The sequence below is a fragment of the Balaenoptera musculus genome, chromosome 15 (genome assembly GCF_009873245.2).
Source record: "Balaenoptera musculus isolate JJ_BM4_2016_0621 chromosome 15, mBalMus1.pri.v3, whole genome shotgun sequence".
Classification (NCBI taxonomy): Eukaryota; Metazoa; Chordata; class Mammalia; order Artiodactyla; family Balaenopteridae; genus Balaenoptera; species Balaenoptera musculus.
Window position 1 is genome coordinate 43,033,132 of NC_045799.1, and position 15,738 is coordinate 43,048,869.

The window sequence follows — 15,738 nt, forward strand, 5'->3', positions numbered from 1 at the left end:
CCAAGATGGCGGAAGATTTGACCGCCAGGAGACCTCGAGCCTCATTATACGCTCATTGTAATATATTACCATCTAAATGACACACCCATTGGCGCCATGACAGTTCCAAGGCCAACCTTAACGGGCTAAAAAGTAGGTGTGGCCCAATTCCTGGAAATCCCCGCCCCTTCCCCAAAGTATAGATAATGAGAATAATCCTCCCACTCCTTAGTGTATGAAATTACCCAGCCCATAAAAACTAACCACCCACACACCCGGGGCCACTCTCACCTTCTGAGATGGACCACATTCTGCCTATGGAATGTGTATCTCTCTAAATAAACCTGCGTTCACTTTACTATGGCTCACTCTAGAAGTCTTTCCTGCACAAAGCCAAGGACCCTCACTTGGCGGGGCATCCCAGGAACTCACCCAAGACCTGGGACATGGGGCTTCCCTGGTGGCGCAGTGGTTGAGAATCTGCCTGCCAATGCAGGGGACATGGGTTCGAGCCCTGGTCTGGGAAGATCCCACATGCCGCGGAGCAACTAGGCCCGTGAGCCACAATTACTGAGCCTGCGCGTCTGGAGCCTGTGCTCCGCAACAAGAGAGGCCGCGATAATGAGAGGCCTGCGCAACGCGATGAAGAGTGGCCCCCACTTGCCACAACTAGAGAAAGCCCTCGCACAGAAACGAAGACCCAACACAGCCATAAATAAATAAATTAATTAATTAATTAATTCAAGTAATCTTTTAAAAAAAAAACTAGGATGTAATAGGTTTATGCATGATTTCTTAGAAAGATGCCCATGATACAGTAGATAAAAACAAAAATTTCTCAACAGTATGTAGGTGAATGTAAATATGTGAGTGTAAATATGCTTGGTGGGCATAGAAAGGGGCTGGAGGTGTGTCTATCACAGGGGAGTTATGCCCCCCATGGAGTGGGGAGGGGGTTGGAGGGGTGGGAAGGAGAAGTTAGTTTTATTTATTTTACAAATAAATAAAACAATTATGAGAGATTATGAATGATTTTACTCTGTGGGTTTTCTATATTTAAAAAATAGAAACCTTAAAAATTCATAACAAGCACATCTAGTAGAGGTCCTTGATCACTATATCCTTACACTTCTGCTAATACCAAGGGTTTTGATGAATTGAAAACAATGTACACCCAGTGCTGGAGCTTTGGGCCTTATTTTTATCATGAGGAATGTTTGTCTGTCACTTAAATTTGACCATTAGAGTTAAGTTTCTCGGAAGACAAAAAAAAATTTACCTTTCCCAGCTTTCCAATTTCAGGCAAGAATGTTGGCCGGAGATAAATACATAAGGGAATAAATGAAGAATAGGTGTTCCTGGCTGATATCTAATTGCTGCAGAGCTAGGGAGTAGAAAAATGAGAATGTTTCTAAGGAATCTCTTCTTTCTTCCCCCGACCGATCTGTCTCACATCAGCCAAAATGGAACAATTTATTGGTTTTCTTTCTTAACCGTACCAGGGAGATGTTTTAATGACTCTTTGCTGGTGAGCTCTTGGTATTCCCAGTTATGTTTCCCCTATCAGCCAATTTTGCCTCCATTGTTCACAGAACTGTTGCTCTGTCTTCTGAGAAATTGAAAAACTGTTATGGTTAAGTAATAAAGAGATAATGCTGGGTGACAAATGCCTGTGGAAGCAAGAACCAGAAAGATTTAATAATATCCAGTGAGTTATGACTATAATCATGTTTTCTATTTGAAACAAAGAAAACTGGTAGCAGGTGTCCTGCAGCAAATCTATATATCTCTTCTCTTTTTTGTACCAGTTGCTTGGTTCCCGACTCTTAGATCATGACAGTGAGGGCACATGGACCACCCTGAGACTGAAGACATTGGGTAGGTTGGGGTGGTGTCTTCTGTTGAGTTGCCCCCGGTCCCTCCAAGCAGAACCTGAGATAAGGCTTTGAATGCAGCAGCAGGGGAGTTGGCAAGTAAGATGGGAAGGGAGGAAGGCAATCCAAGGGGCGTTATTTGATCAGGTTGCTTCTCCAGTGAGTGGCTGGGGCTCAGTCCTGCTGGGATCATCTGGGAGACTGCGGAAAACATGCCTCAGAATTGATGTACCCAAGAGGCAAGGAAACTGGGACATTTATCCTCCAACTCTCATTTCTTTTTGGCTGAGAGCTGCTCCTGATTATGCCCTCAGCCCTTCCAGACAGTTCTGTGGGTGGACTGAGCATGCCAAAGGGGAGCCTGTAGTGTGCTCCAGGTGTTTGAAGAGCATGCATGGAGAGGTGAGTGCCAAAGGAATACAGGCAGGGCAGGGACAGCATCTTTCACAGGTTGAATGCATGATGTGATGCTTTCATGTGATTCCAAAAGTTGGATTAGAGTATCTTTCTATTAACATTAGAATAGAGCTCAGGGAAAGGTATAAAAAGGGAACACGAGAGAAGGAGACAGAAGAGGGATGAAAAAGGGGCAAAGAAAGGTGAGCGGACAAAGAGGAAGCAACATAAGATGGAGGAAGTCCCAAGTGGCAGAGAGTGTAGCAAAGTGTCTCTGCACTGTAGGCCAGTTGTATTGTCAACATTTTCACTCAATTACATGATAACAAAACAGGTGGAGCTGATAAAGGAGTGAAGACAATTCTTGCTATCCCTTAATAAGAACCTGTGTTGCTGCCACTTAAAAAGGACCAGGCCTGGGGCTTCCCTGGTGGCGCAGTGGTTAAGAATCCACCTGCCATTGCAGGGGACACGGGTTCGAGCCCTGATCCGAGAAGATCCCACATGCTGCGGAGCAACTAAGACTGTGTGCCACAACTACTGAGCCTGCACTCTAGAGCCCGTGAGCCACAACTATGGAGCCCGAATGTCACAACTAATGAAGCCCATGCGTCTAGAGCCCGTGCTCCGCAACAAGAGAAGCCACCGCAATGAGAAGCCCGCACACCACAACGAAGGGTAGCCCCAGCTCGCCACAATTAGAGACAGCCTACGCACAGCAACAAAACCCAACGCAGCCAAAAACAAATAAATCAAAAAAAAAAAAAAAGGACCAGGCCTCATGTTGGTTGTTTCACACAGGTTAACTGTAATTTTCACATGGAGCCTGTGATGTGGGTATTATTGTCCTATTTTACAGTTGAGAATACTGAGGCACGGAGAAGTTAAGGGATTTGTAAGCCATCGTTTGTTTCAGAACTAGCTCCAAAATTTACGTTCTTTCCTGTACAGAGTGTTACACTCCGCGAATCACTAAGAAGAATGACTCTGTTTGGCAAAAACTGAACTTGGAGTCAGGTTGAGCACATGGGCCCAAGCATCCCATCCCTTGACATTTAAGTCTTCGGCTTTGACACACACAGGAACATAACCAGTTTGTTTTGGCCTGATGTGTTAGGTGGATAGCAATTCCCAGGCCACCAAGGATGGAAGCACCTCGTACAGGATGGAGGCCCGTTTAGCCTTTCCAGGATGGCCTGTGCATTGTGCTCTGCTCCCCCAGCTTCCTGCACAGAGCCCAGCTTCCAGAGGATCGTAAACTCTGAGCACGTCTGGTGCTGCCATACTTAGTGTGGAGACATTTATGGAAGTGGACCCCTCAACCGCAGGTGATGACGGCACCTAACTCCTCTGGGGGCACCTGTAAGGATTCACTTTGACACCTTATAGAAATAACTGATGTCTTAGGTCAGGTTCCTTAAAAGCAGTGCCTGAGACAGCTTTCAGTTGGAAGGTAATTCACAGGGATGAGGAACAAGGTCTTCTGAGTGTAAGAGGTGCTGCTAAGTCAGAAGACATTTTGCCTACAGGAGGCATAAGTCAGCTAGAGCAATCAAAATAATCCTGAATAAAGAAGATGTGGTACATATATACAATGGAATATTACTCAGCCATAAAAAAGAACAAAATCATGCCATTTGCAGCAACATGCATGGACCTAGAGATTGTCATACTGAGTGAATTAAGTCATACACAGAAAGACAGATATCATAAGATATCACTTATATGTGGAATCGAAAAAAAAAAGGGTACAAGTGAACTTATTTACAAAACAGAAGTAGAGTCACAGATATAGAAAACCAACTTATGGTTACGAGGGGATGGGGCGGGGAGGAGGGATAAATTGGGAGGTCGGGATTGACGTATACACACTACCATATATAAAATAGATAACTAATAAGAACCTGTTGTACAGCACAGGGAACTCTACTCAATACTCTGTAATGGCCCATATGGGAAAAGAATCTAAAAAACAGCAACAAAAAAAGAGTGGATATATGTATATGTATAACTGATTCACTTTGCTGTACACCTGAAACTAACACAACATTGTAAATCAACTATACTCCAATAAAATTTTTTAAAAAAATTAATCCTGAAGCTGGATAATTGAGTCAAATTAATACCTTCATAAAAATTGCTACATGAATATCTGTGTATGTAATAGGCAAGAAGCAACTGAACTTCACCTTTGTTTTAAAATGGGATCTGGGCCATTTAGATTAATTTGTTTAAGGAAGCAGGGAGGATTCAGGAGAGACCTGACCCCTTGGGATTCCAGAGAAATTTGGCCAACAGGATTTGTTGCACTAACAACCCCATGTAGGACTCTTTCTAGGCAACTCAAGTTATCGGACCCTGCCCATCTCATAGTGACCCAGGGATGTCAGGAAAGCACACAAAATATTCTTTCCCCAGGCAGACAGCCAGTCTCAACGCCATACAGAGCAATGTTGTTCCAGCTTTACTGCTCTGTGCAATGGATACTAGGAGGAGGTGACTTCCCCATGGAAACAGTACTATGTCAGATTGCAATACCCAGTCTAATGTACCCACAGAGACCCCTGCTTAGCTTGCTTGACTTTTTCTTATTTAGTTTTAGCTCCTTAAGGACGGGAGCCTTGTCTAGCTGAGTACTTGATCCTCAACACATTTTTGAGGAATGAATGAATGAGTGAGTGAGTAAATGGGTGCTGAGTACATGCCTCTGACTGTTGCTAGGCTCTCTGCTCCAGACCCACCAGCCTATGCTCTAACTTTGGATGCCCAGCCCGGTGAACTCCATGGCTCCTTGTCAGCTGGCTTCTGGGCAGGTTCTGCTAAGAAAAGGCTCTAAGGGAGAGTGGAAGGCTGGAGGTGGGGCTCAGCAGGGCAGGGGGAGGGAGACTTCATTATTCCTGTCTTGCTGCTATTCTTGTCAGCGTGGTCCCACCATAGCACTTTCCCCAGGGGCACTCGTTAGCTCTAGTTTTCAGCCTCATCCTGCTCTCCCAGAACCAACCTCATATCCCCTTAGAAGGACCTGCCACAGCTGTGTGGTACGCCCGCCCTCTTTAAAGATCTGGGTGTAGATCCACGGGGCTCCTCCTCCTAGAAACTGTCAGAACTCTGATTTCTTCCCTTTGTTCCTCTGGCCCTAAGGAGGTAGTTGCTTCCTGCAGTTACTACCTTAGTATTTCCTTTTGCTTTCCTCCAGTATCTGTGTAATTACATTCTCTCTTTTAAAATCCCTCATGTGACTTTTGTTTTCTAGACACTGACATCATCTTTTAGCAACCCTGTGATGTGGGTATTACTGTCTCCATTTTGCAGATGAAGAAAGTGGTGGTGCAAGGAATTGTAACATTCCCAAGTATTCGCATCCAGGACATGCTGGAAAAGGCAGCATGTTGTGGTCAGATAATCTGAATTTGAATCCTGCTCTTGTTGTTTATATTGATTTTTACTTTTATTATTATTTTTTAAAGATCTATTTTTTAATTTATTTATTTAATTTATTTTCGGCTGCATCAGGTCTTAGTTGCAGCACACGGGATCTTCGTTGAGGCATGTGGGATCTTTCACTGTGGCGCTCGGGCTTCTCTGTAGTTGTGGCGCACAGGCTCCGGAGTGTGTGGGCTCTGTAGTTTGTGGCACGCAGGCTCTCTACTTGAGGTGCGTGAGCTCAGTAGTTGTGGTACACGGGCTTAGCTGCTCCATGGCATGTGGGATCCTAGTTCCCCCGAACAGGGATTGAACCCGTGTGCCCTGCATTGTAAGGCGGATTCTTTACCGCTGGACCACCAGGGAAGTCCCTGTTTTTTACTTTTAAATTTACATACAGCAAAATTCATCTTTTCTAGTGTATGGATCTATGAGTTTGGACAAACAAATATAGTTGTGTTACCCCCTCTGCAATCAAGACACAGAATAGTTCCATCACTCCCCAAAATTCCCTCACACTGTCCCATTATAGTCAATTCTTCCCCCACCTCTAGCTCTTGGCAATCAATGTACATTTTCTATTCTTATAATTTTGTCTTTTCCAGAATGTCATATAAATAAACTCAAATAGAATGTAGGTTTTTGAGTCTGGTTTGTTTCATTTAGCATAATTTATATGAGATTTTGTTTTTGCACAAGTTCATTCCTTTTTGTTACTGAGTAGTATTCTTTTATGTGGATGCATAATAGTTTTTTTCATTCACCAGTTGAGGGGCATTTGGATTGTTTCTAGTCTTGGATGAGTACAAATAAAGCAGCTATAAATATTCACTTATGGGTTTTTGTGTGGACATAAATTTTTATTTTTCTCGGGTAAGTACTTAGAAGTGGGATTTCTGTATCATGTGGTAATTGTATATTTAACTTTGCAAGAGAAATAGCCAAATTGTTTTCTAAGGGGCTGAATCATTGTGCATTATCACCAACAGTGTATGAGAGTTCCAGTTGCTCCAAATCCTTGTCAGCACTTGGCATTGTCAGTTTTTGTTTTTTAATTTCAGGAATTCCAGTAGGTTCGTTGTGATGTAGTACATTATGAAAGCATATGGGTGGGACTTTGGAACATGTACATTTACCTCGAAAGGCTGCAGAGCATCATGGCTAAGAGTCCAGACCCTGCAGTCAGCTTTAGCGCTCACTATCTTTGTAAACACGGGCCTCAGTTTCCTTATCTGTAAGATGAGGATAATAATAGAATATATACTTTAAAAGGTTGTTGTGAAGGTTAAATGAGTCAATATATGTAAAGCACTGGTACAGAATAAGTACCACCTAAGTGATCATTATTATTGCTATTATTTTACTCAGGGCTGGACCACTGCTTAGCTACCTGGTGCCCACATTTGCACAATAGCAAAGCTGAGAGGTCATACCTTGGGCTCCAAACAGCAGATCTTGAAGCTTTTTGATTGCATCTGCCATCTTCTCAAGTTTCTATACCACAGTTTTTTTAAAAGCCATTTTGTGTGTAATGCAATGCCCATCCTCACTTTGCAAATGTCCAATTTGCAAAAGACAGCATTTGAACTTCAGTGATTAAAGAAAGCATTTGAATTGTTATAGATTCCCATCTCCGTCCAAACAATATGCTTTTAATAGGAACACAGCTTGTGATTTATCCTGTTTCACTTTGATCTGCAGTGCAGTATGCATCATCGACATTAAGATGAAATTACTCTGCAATCACACACATGGAGCTCATACCCATAGTAATTGCACAAAGAAAACCTCATTATCCTGCAATATGCACTTCAAAAACAAACATACAACCTTTTCTCCCTCTAGTGGCACATTTAAAAAGCAACCTCAAGTATCAGAGAGGCCAGTCTTGGCGTATTAAAATCAAGGGAAGCCAATAGAGAGTTTACCCAAGACTTGGGAGATTCATAATATTTGTTTATTATTGACTGTGGGGAAAAGTTTGCGTTTTATTTATGCCAGATGATATTGCTGTCAACACAACAGGCTGGATTACAGCCATAGGAGTTTTGTGATTTATCCTCACTTGGCACTTTATTTTGTATTAAAAACAATAAAATAGAAGTCTACAAATATTGGGTAGTCAGGGATTCTGATTGCAGGCAGACTCTTGGGAGAATGAGATACTCCCCCCTGCCCTTTAAATGTTTATCATCTCTGAATAGTGATGCTTTACTGCAGTCGGTTGGATAATGTCACCCCCAAATTCAGGTCCACCTGGAACCACAGAATGTGACCTTATTTGGACATAGGGTCTTTTCAGATGTTAGTCAAGATGAGGTCACTCTAGATTTTAGGGTGGGCCTTAAATCCACTAACTAGTATCCTTATAAGAAGAGGAGAGGACACACAGGGAGACAGACACACAGGGAAAAAGCTCGTGTGAAGACAGAGGCAGAGACCAGAGGGATGCGTCTACGAGCCGAGGAACGCCAAGGGTTACCAGCAGCCACCAGAAACTAAGACAGAGGCATGGGAGGTTCTCCATCAGAATATTCACAGGAACCAACCCTGCTGACACCACCTTCATTTTGGATTCTGGACTCTCAAACTATGAGAGAATCCACTTCTGTTGGTTTGAGCCACCCTATTTGTGGTAATTTGTTATGGTCACCCTAGGAAACCAACACAATTACACTGATGGATAAGAACAGGGACACTTTCCATAGTTACTATTGTGTGCCTAGGCACTCATAAGCAGTTTATATAGATTAACTCATTTAATTCTCACGGTAGCACTGGGCTAGCTACTATTATAATATGTGGTTTGCAGAGGAGTAAAACTGACTCTCTGAGAAGCCACGTGACTTACTTAGGGTCACATGACTTGCTATTGTTTAGATGTGGCTGCCACATGTTCTTTTACGCCTGGCGGGTGTCTGAGATTATTCTTTTACTATTTCGCTTAAATCATTCGTTTGTTAGTTTTAAACTTTGTTTTATTGAAGAATATATTACATATAGTAAACTATGCAAACTTTATATCTATCTATATCTATATCTAGATAGATAGATAGATAGAGTAGTGAATTTTTACATGTGTGGATACCACCCAGATCAGCACCCTAGAAGACCCTGCCATGACCCTTCCCATATAATATTTTAATATTAAATATTACAAAAAGTCATATAAATTCTTTATAAGACTTTAAAATGTAACAAAGCTGTGAAAATTAATCATTTCTCTCTCACATTATCCCTTATTCCTATCTCCAGCATATTAATCATTGTCACTGAGTGTGGTGTATATCCTTCTAGACTTTTTCTATGTTATATTTTTATTTATGTATGTGGATACATACATAGTCTTATATAAGTATATATGTTTTGTACAGGTATATATGTGTGCACACACATGCACAAACACACATTTGTATACACAAACACACATGCATGGCCACACACATCGTTCTCCCAATATGGTATAATTTTATAAATATCCTGTACCTTGCTATCTTTCCACTTGTCAATGAAAATTCAATTAACTATCAAGTTAAGAAGAAAAAAGAGAATTTTATTCGAACCAAACTGAGGATTATAACCCGGGACAGAGATTCTAAGAAAGCTCTGAGAACTGTTCCGCCTATTAGAAGTCGAAGGCACAGTCATATACATTTTTTTAAAATAAATTTATTTATTTTATTTTTTTTTATTTTTGGCTGCATTGGGTCTTTGTTGTGGTGCACAGGCTTTCTCTGGTTGCAGCGAGCGGGGGCTACTCTTCATTACGGTGCGTGGGCTTCTCATTGCAGTGGCTTCTCTTATTGTGGAGCACGGGCTTTGGCGCACGGGCTTCAGTAGTTGTGGCACGTGGGCTCGGTAGTTGTGGCACGCGGGCTCTAGAGCACAAGCTCAGTAGTTGTGGCGCATGGGCTTAGTTGCTCCGCGGCACGTGGGATATTCCCCGGCCAGGGCTTGAACCCATGTCCCCTGCATTGGCAGGCGGATTCTTAACCACTGCGCCACCAGGGAAGCCCCATATACATTTTTGAGACAAAGGATTGTACATCAAAATGACATACTGACATTTTATATAAAGCTCACCAAGGACACATAGTCCTGGTAAGCACATACAAAGCCAGCAGCAAGTCACCATGACCTCCTACGGAGCTGGGAACGAATGCTATCTTTTTTTTTTTTTTTTTTTTTTTATTTATTTTTGGCTGTGTTGGGTCTTCGTTGCTGTGCGCGAGCTTTCTCTAGTTGTGCTGAGCAGGGGCTACATTTCACTGCGGTGTGTGGGCTTCTCATTGCAGTGGCTTCTCTTGTTGCGGAGCACAGGCTCTAGGCACGCGGGTTTCAGTAGTTGTGGCATGCGGGCTTCAGTAGTTGTGGCTCACAGGCTCTAGAGCGCAGGCTCAGTAGCTGTGGCCCATGGGCTTAGTTGCTCCGCGGCATGTGGGATCTTCCTGGACCAGGGCTGGAACCCGTGTCCCCTGCATTGGCAGGCAAATTCTTAACCTCCGCACCACCATGGAAGTCCCAAACACTGTTCTTTTAAGAAGTTACACTGCTAGCATCAGAAGAAAGAAAAAAAATTGATCTTTACAAAAAAGAAAAAAAATTGACCTTTACTGTTGAGCAGGCATTCCCATCTTTGAGGAGCTCTGGTTAATGTGTAATGCTGATGAACACTGCACATTAGGGAGGGAGGGAGGAGGCCCAAACAAGCACAGAGAGAGAATTTTATGTTTAATTTTTTTTCTTATCCTGTCTTAAAATATAAATTTTATTTCATCACACTTAATTAAAATTCCTACCATTTTTAAATTTTCAGTTCATATAGACCTACCTGGAAAGAGTAGCACCTGGGCTGCCATCAGTCATTTCTACTTTTGTGGGAAAGAAGTCTCTAAATGAAGACACTGGGCAAGAAAGCAGAGTGGAGCAGATGTTCCAGTTTGGCCCACTCCACTCCACTCCGTTCCACCCCGATAGCCTTATTGCTAGAGGTTGGAAAGATAAAGCCCACATTTGAAAGACTCCCTTGCACTTCCAGGAGATACTTGCGGTACTTGGAAGGCAGAAGTGAAACAGAGACTGTCCAGCTCCATCTTTCCCTCTTATGTTTCTTCAGGGAGATGTGGTCTTGGCAGTCGTAGCTGGCCGGCCACTGCGGCAGTAGAGGTCCCAGGCTCTCAGAAGGCAGGCCACGAGGGACCCATTTATCAGGATGGGTCACAGCCGAAGTGACATGTTCTTGGCAGTAAGGGTGTGGTGATGGCTTCCTGACCCCAGGTCAGTTCAGAGCCTGTGTGGCCCAGGGGCCAAGGGTAGGGTCTGTGGCTTCCTGACCATGGCCAGGAAGCAGCCCCTTTGGGAGGGCTATTCTGGAAGTCATTCCTGGAAACTCAGCTAAGAGCCCTTCTGCTTCTCCCAATGGATCTGTAAGTGTCTACCTCCCTGTAGTAAATCCCTTTCTATTTAAAATCGAGTGGCTTCTGACAACCATAATTAAACTACTACAGAAAAAAAGAAGGAAGGACAGAGAAGGGCAAAGACTGGAAAGTTCTACTTTGGGACAGTGTCTCTAAATTATTCATATATATTAATGGAAATGAATCACTTCAATTCATTAATCGATAATGAAATGAGTAATACCCAACAGAAGATGACCTGCAAACACTGGTTTTTAACATTGTGTGAGAACTTAATTTAATATAGATGTTTCATGGCCTGGAAGTTCATACAGCTGTTGGGAATTCCCACCCTAGGAATGTGTGACATCCCCTCTCTTTCAACACTTCTCCCCTCTGAACATCTCCCTGGCTAAAGGTGACCAAAGTCATCCCTCAGACTAAGTTCTAAGCTCAGTGAGACTGTAGGTGAATTTCCAACACGTGGTATCCCGGTGTCCCAGATGTCTTCGTGTTCCTTTTTTTTTAATTTTAAAAGAGAGACATTTCCACACTAAAGCACCTGGCTGCCGCGAAAATGCCAGAAGAGCTGACCCATCTTCATTTCTATTTCTTCCAGCCCCACCCAGAGTGAAAAAGAGGAAGAGAATTTGTTAGACCAAACTTGAAGATATTATGAAGTGGGTTCTCCTGTCCTTATGTCAATACATGTGCTATCTAGAATGGCCTAAAGTGTTTGTGAAAACCTCCTGAATCTATTTAAAACTTCTGCAGGGCTTCCCTGGTGGCGCAGTGGTTGAGAATCTGCCTGCCAATGCAGGGGACACGGGTTCGAGCCCTGGTCTGGGAAGATCCCACATGCCACGGAGCAGCTGGGTCCGTGAGCCACAATTACTGAGCCTGCGTGTCTGGAGCCTGTGCTCCGCAACAAGAGAGGCCGCGATAGTGAGAGGCCCGCACACCGCGATGAAGAGTGGCCCCCGCTTGCCACAGCTAGAGAAAGCCCTTGCACAGAAATGAAGACCCAACACAGCCATAAATACATAAATAAATAAATAAATAAAAATTTAAAAAAAAAACAAAAACTTCTGCAGCTTTCCAAAAGAATATTTTTTTCCCTGTCTTCAAGCATGTAAGCAAAAACAATTTTCCAAAAGAGTAGCCTTACAAAGTTAACTGAGTAAAACAACACCAAAAGAGCTCTCCAAAAGTATTCTACATGTGCAGAGTGTGTTTCATTGTGAATCTCACTGGGAGAGAGAGAGAGAGAGAGGGAGAAAGAGAGAGAAAGAAAGAGATACAGGAAAGGCCCTAGGCCGCCTCAATCCAGGGCACCCTGCTTGGAGCTATAGAATTTTTGAGGGCTCTTGTTTTCGGCACAGTCCCTAAATCAGATGTAGACTCATTTCTGGCACTAAAGAGAAGAAACCCATCTTCTTACCCCACAGCCCCCAGGGTGTTTCTGAAGCCCCGTCTCCTTCTCTCAGTCTCGGCTGACTCCTGGGGCTCAACCTTCCCTCTATGCCTTGGCCCTGCCATTACGTTTTCTATCTGGGGGCCCCTGTCAACACCTGGAGGTGGAGGGAGACACAGTCTTCTCAGCCCTGCTCTTATTTGCTGCCCCTGAAGACAAGAATGTACATTTATAGTGGTTTTGTCACTGATGTCACAAAAGAGAAACCAACACGGGAAGACAACATAATTGGCAAGGTTAAGTCTTTGGCACCTCGGTCTTGGGACTCTGGCTTTTAACTTTTCCATTGTCATGCTAATTAAAATATTAGCATGTTGATCCCCTGAGGCTGATGCTCACCCACCACCTCCCTCTTCCTATGTGGGTTTAAGAGGTTAAGTGCAGGGCTTCCCTGGTGGCACAGTGGTTAAGAATCCGCCTGCTAATGCAGGCCACACAGGTTTGAGCCCTGGTCCGGGAAGATCCCACATGCCGCGGAGCAAGTAAGCCCGTGAGCCACAACTACTGAGCCTGCGTGACACAACTACTGAAGCCCACGTGCCTAGAGCCTGTGCTCCACAGCAAGAGAAGCCACCACAATGAGAAGCCCGCCCACCACAAGGAAGAGTAGCCCCCGCTCTCTGCAACTAGAGAAAGCCCGGGCGCAGCAAAGAAAAGCATTAAAAAATATATATCTTACTGTATGTTATATGGCAAAATAAAATTTAAATAAAAAAAGAGTTTAAGTGCAGATTCTTCCAGGCCCTACTCCATGAAGACCCTCAGCATCCTCAATCATGGCAGGTACGAAACATTCCACGCTGCTGCCTCGGTCCTACACCAGGAATCCACTCCCTTTAGTTTAGTTTCTATTGACCAGAGTATTTAAAAATAACTTTTATAATTTAGAGAGGAAAACTATGACTCCCAGGCCAAATTTGGTACAGTCCTCAAACTAATATATATATAATATAGATAATATTTTAATATATAATATATGTATATGTATATACAAAATACATTATATAATATATAAAAACATGAATATCTTAGATATATATATCTAATATATTATATATAAGATATATATATCTAAAAGAGATATATACACTTAAAATATATACATATACCTAAAATATATATATGTAATAGATATATGTATATCTTACATATATACCTAAAAGAGATATACATACTTAAAATATATACATATATGTAAAATATGTATATGTATATATTTGTATATATGTAAAAATATATATACATACACATATATATGAGACATACACCTAAAGAAACTGAAGGTTTTCAGAACGAGCCTCCCCAAAACGTGCCACTTTGGCACGCAGACTGTTTTGAGATGAAGGCATTCAAGACCCAGCAGATTCAAAGAAAAAAAACAAAAACAATCTTTCACCCTAAACTACCTAAAAGAATTTAGATAGGGACCTGGCCCAGAAAGAGAGCTATTACCAAGAGATAACTTTTTATCTGAATGACCCATCTCCACGGCAGGGCAAACATCTAATTACCAAAGCTCTGCTCTTCTTATCATCTTGTGAACCACCCTCCTCCCTTTCAAAGCCCTGAGCCCCTAGCCCATTCGTCAGCTCACGATGGAATATACTTCGCTCTCTGACTCGTCCTTGGGTCTCATAATCCTTGTGCAGTCCGTGTATGTATGTAATTAATTTTTTTTTTCTCCTGTTAATCTGTCTTATGTCAATTTGATTATTAGATAAGCCAAAGAACCTAGAAGGGTAAAGGAAAAACTTTTCCTCTCCAACTATGTACATATTTACCTAAAAGATATCCTCTCATGTGTCACCTCCAGTTGTTCGGTAGTGGAGGTTTGGACCTATTAAGTTGTGTTTAAGGCTTGGCCTGAATGCAATCTGGAATCGATTAGTGATGTTCCAGTGTATGTCTGCCCTCCTGGACAGACCCTGTGAAGCACATTTATTTGGAAGCTCTTCTCCCCATACTTTATTTTATGGGACCAGCTGCCCACATTATGAAGGACAGGATGGTGGCAGTTGCCTCCCTGTGACTGGAGTCGTGGCTCTGAACCCTGTTGGCTCATTTACCTAGGAGAGTGACCAGTATGCACCGCCCAGAGTCCTGGGCTGACCCTGCCAGGATGAAGACAGCACAGGATGTCCAGTCATATGATATGCCCGGGGCAGATTATGTAATGCTTGTACTTTCTGTTCTTCTTTTCTTAGTAGGGATACACAGGATACTTCCAGTATCCACCTGTATCCCTTCACTTTGTATGAGTGGACAGCTTCCTAATTCCGACTATGAGCATCTTGGACTCTTCCTGAGGGCTTTCTGTGAGCCCTTCAGGAGCAGGCTGGGCCTATGTGCAGGGCAGGGTGGGAAGCGCTGGGGAGTTAATGCCTAGGGAATAACCCAGAGCCAATACATACCCCAGCTTTCTCACCCCTTAGATGTGACATCTCTGATGTGTGTTCTACACAACCTCCTAGAGTTCACCAGTAGTTTTAAGCTCAATTTTCCCCATCCTCCCACTCTGAACTGACTTCTGTGTTATCCATGAAAATGCACCTCTTAGATCTCTGACCACAGACAGCGTGGAAGACCCACGTCCCACGCATGCGCTCTGAAATCCATCACTGTGTTGGCTCCACGTCTATGCTTCCCATGGGCTGTGTGCTGCCAGGGTCTCAGCACAGCAAGGAAACTGAGGCAGGCCCAGTCTTGGGAGACAAGGGGCTCCTCTGACTGCTGATTGTGGCTCAGGCACTTGCCACTAGCTTTGCCAAAACGTCCTTAGAACTCACCGCAGTCTCAGACTTTCCCATCCAACACTTCTTCCTTCCTTCTGCTCTACAGGGGTGATACCTGCAGCTCCATCTGCATTTTTTTCTTAATTGAAGTAAAGTTGATTTACAGTGTTGTGTCAGTTTCAGGTGAACAGCGAAGTGATTCAGTTACTCTATCTATCTCTCTCTATCTCTATATCTGTATATTCTTTTTCAGATTCTTTTCCATTATATGTTATTACAAGATGTTGAATATAGGTCCTTGTGCTATACGGTAGGACCTTATTGTTTATCTATTTTATGTATAAGAGTGTGTATCTGTTAATCCCAGACTCCTAATTTATCCCTCCCCCCTCCCTTTGGTAACCGTAAATTTGTTTCTATGTCTGTGACTCTGTTTCTGTTTTGCAAGTTCATTTGTATCATTT